General features: G+C 31.6%; 1 long non-coding RNA gene across 1 annotated transcript; it reads right to left on the bottom strand.

Moving 5' to 3' along the window:
• Positions 1–200: 200 nt before the first annotated feature.
• Positions 201–3983, bottom strand: LOC139525979 (uncharacterized). The gene is made up of 4 exons (XR_011665072.1): positions 3940–3983; positions 3389–3430; positions 2838–2879; positions 201–658 (listed from the first exon to the last, which is right to left on the bottom strand). It is a non-coding gene; the product is annotated as an uncharacterized lncRNA (long non-coding RNA).
• Between the last annotated feature and the right edge of the window lie 202 nt (positions 3984–4185).

The raw sequence follows: 4185 nt of genomic DNA, 5'->3' as shown, positions 1-4185 counted from the left end.
TTGGCATGAATCAGTGCAACAACGTCACATATTCATGTCTAACCGCGACAAATAATGCATATGACCTCATTCATAAAACCTAACCATACACAGCATTATGTACGAGTAAAACTAGTTTTTCTATTTCATTTTATTTCATATTATAAAGAACAGAAAAAGAGAAGACAAAGTGCAATTTATGTATTGATATACACTCGCTTGATATTCTTTTAATGAAGTCGTTATAAAAACAAAATGTCAATATTATATATATCAATTGACAATAATTTCATGAACACTTTAAAATTATCAATGTACAAACTTAGAATATAAATTATATAAGGTATCATATTTACTAAACTTGAAGATAAAACATGTTTAGATACATACTTATTTTTGTGACAAAAATCTTCTAAGCTCTGTATGTTGAAATCATTTTGGAAACTAATTACAAAATCTTTCACTAGCTTATTCTAAGGTTTACATATCCAGGAAATGATGACTGAAGTGTAGCAAGAAGAGATGAAGTTCTTTTGATACAAATATTTGTTAATTCTATGTTTCTTTGCTTAATTCTTTCTCAAAAGCTTTTATACGTTGTTTTCCGCATTTTCACCTGATGCTGTTGTGTAAACTGGTGTTCCCGAAATGCATGATTTATAACTCTCAGATTCCGAATCTAGAAAAAAATTGTTGATGTTTGTTTATATGTATAAAAAAGAATACAGTCAGGTACCTATCAATTTAAATTATAAGGTTAACTATGTGATAACTTTGAATAAAAATGAGAAAGACATTTTGGGGATCACCAAGCAGAAATTTATAATTTTCTTTCTTCTTTTAATGCATCAGTTTTGTTTTCAGATTAGAAGAATCATAACGGCCATGATATAATATAACATATTTCATGGTGATATGCCTTAGTAACCATACGAATCGACATCTTGCCCACAACATGTATACGTTTTTAGCCATCTCAAAATTAAAGCGCAATATGCAAGAGCACATCACTGCAGCAGTATTCTAAAAATAATTTGGACACATTCCCTATAAGCGTTAAACATATACGAACTGATGCAGTAAAGAAACTAAAATCAAATCGTTACCATTGCAATGAACCGAACAAATATAAGGTCTTCCTTCCTTGGTGTTTCGTGTAAAGGGTCAAATATTCCAAAATGCTTTGTAAAGTATGATTTACGTACATGTTACCTTTTTCTTTTGAACGACAGCCTGATTTTGTTTAACAGTTCAAAGTTTTGCAAACAGTAAATTTAAAGGCATATGATTTTTTTTAATCTAAAACAGAAACAAGCAAAATAACCGTTACTATGACAGCAAAGATGTATGTAAATTGTATCATGTTCTTTATTTTGATAATATTCATATTTTGAAAGTTATTGGATTTTTAAGGAAACATCTGTCATAACAACTCTGGGTATTTATAAAAGTTGTTTCATCACTCAAAATATATTGATAACAAGACTGTGTCCCAAGTACACGAATGCCCCATCCACACTATCAATTTTTATGTTCAGTGGACCGTGAAGATGGGATGAAATCGTTAATTTGGTATTATAATTAGAAAGATCATATCAAAGGAAACATGTTAACTAAGTTTCAAGTTGATTGGACTTCAACTTCATCAAAAACTACCTCGACCAAAAACTTTAGCCTGAAGCGGAAAAGACGAACGGACGAACAGACGGACGAACGAACGATCGGACGGACGAACGGACGCACAGACCAGATAATTATGCCTATAAATATGGCATAGAAAATACTTGGTGATATGATATTTAATCTGTACGCTAATCTGTATTACTCATCATTTGTGACTCAATGACCTCATTTAGACAATAGTGTTTTACTTTGTAATTTAAATTGAAATTAAAATGGAAACAGGGAATGTGTCAAAGAAACAACAACCCAACCAAAAAGCAGACGACAGCCGAAAGCAACCAATGGATCTTTAATCCATCCGGATGCATACTTCAGCCATACTTAACTCCGTAATGTACAAAAGAAACTACAACTAAATCGTTAATATTGAATAAATCAAACAAATATAAGGTATTCATTACTTGGTGTTACATGTTGTCCTTTTTAACCGATTAATTGGTTATTATGTATGATAATGGATGCAAGCAGATTTTCATTCTAAATATTAATTCCACTTAATGTATTGTCAGCACTATAAACAATCCTAACGATAATCACACATCTGATGGTGTAATGACTACAGGTATACTCCGATGATCAATATTATCAATTAAATAAAATATACTAGGGATGGCAACGAGTACTCGAGTACTCGGGTACTCGCTCGAAAGGCAGAGTACTCAAGTTCAGTTTTAGTACTCGAGTACTCATCATTTGCCTGTCAGAAATTGTTGACCAGATCATATTTCTAAACAAGAGCAAAGTGACCTGCGGTGAACCCTTTGCATCTGTTTAGAGACACTTTTAACGGTTTTGTTCACGGATCAACACTTTCATAGATTAATAATAAACTCATCAAGCCGTAAAAACTTACCTTTCTTTGTTTATCAAGACTTCTATGTAAACATTATTGGTATGAGATGTACATTCAAATTAAAGAAATTATTCTGGTTTTGAAACTTAATTATAATTGTTTAATTTACAATTTAGAGATAGGCGTAAGTACGAGATCGACATTCAAACCCAAAAGTCGAAAATAAACTGAAAACATCAAGGCTAAATGACTTTTGAATAGACGCTTAAGATTCATCCGCGTACTCGCGAGTACTCGAGTAACAAGACCGAGTAACTCATCAACTAGAAATCAATGACCCCATTTAGACAATAGTATTTTACTCTGTAATTACTATGATTACCTTGATCCCTCATGTCAGCTGTGTCATTGGTATTGGTCTCGTCTGCAAGGACAACAATTGTTAGAATATAAAAGACAGTTAAAACATTGATGAGTTAGGAAACTTACTGATTGAGAAAACACTCATCAAAGATAGTAGGTTGATAACCTTATACGCATTATACACTTTTCGCCTGATTACGACTTAGCAGTGACAGTGGAATAAACAAAGTTTAAAGGTCAAATCAAGTAAGAAATTGATAAGCATTAAGGGTCAAAATTCCGAAATGATTTGTCGAATATTGTTTACGTATATGGTATCTTTTCCTTTTGAATAAAAGCCTTATTTTGTTTAACAATCAAAGGTCTGCAAACAGTGAATTTTTAAGTCTATAGACAACATTTGTCGAAAATATAAACATGCAAAATAATTGTCACTATGACAGCAAATATGTATGCAAATTGTACTGGTGATATGATATTAATCTGATCGCTAATCTGTATAACTCATCAATTATAAATCAATGACTTTATTTAGACATTAGTATTTTACTTTGTAATTAACAGGATTACCTGGATTCCTCATGTCAGCTGTGTCATTGGTATTGGTCTCGTCTACAAGGACAACAATTGTTAGAATATAAAAGATAGTAAAAACATTGATGAGTTAGGAAACTTACTGATTGAGAAAACACTCATCAAAGATAGTAGGTAGATAACCTTATACGCATTATACACTTTTCGCCTGATTACGACTTAGCAGTGACAGTGGAATAAACAAAGTTTAAAGGTCAAATCAAGTAAGAAATTGATAAGCATTAAGGGTCAAAATTCCGAAATGATTTGTCGAATATTGTTTACGTATATGGGATCTTTTCCCTTTGAATAAAAGCCTTATTTTGTTGTACAATCAAAGTTCTGCAAACAGTGAATTTATAAGTCTATAGTCAACATTTGTCGAAAATATAAACAAGTAAAATAATTGTCACTATGACAGCAAATATGTATGCAAATTGTACTGGTGATATGATATTAATCTGATCGCTAATCTGTATAACTCATCAATTATAAATCAATGACTTTATTTAGACATTAGTATTTTACTTTGTAATTAACAGGATTACCTGGATCCCTCATGTCAGCTGTGTCATTGGTATTGGTCTCGTCTACAAGGACAACAATTGTTAGAATATAAAAGATAGTTAAAACATTGATGAGTTAGGAAACTTACTGATTGAGAAAACACTCATCAAAGATAGTAGGTAGATAACCTTATACGCATTATAAACTTTTCGCCTGATTACGACTTAGCAGTGACAGTGGAATATACAAAGTTTAAAGGTCAAATCAAGTAAGAAATTGATAAGCAT

This window comes from Mytilus edulis, chromosome 6 (genome assembly GCF_963676685.1).
Source record: "Mytilus edulis chromosome 6, xbMytEdul2.2, whole genome shotgun sequence".
Classification (NCBI taxonomy): Eukaryota; Metazoa; Mollusca; class Bivalvia; order Mytilida; family Mytilidae; genus Mytilus; species Mytilus edulis.
Note: the sequence above shows the minus strand (reverse complement) of the source record. Positions and strands in the feature narration are given on the sequence as shown.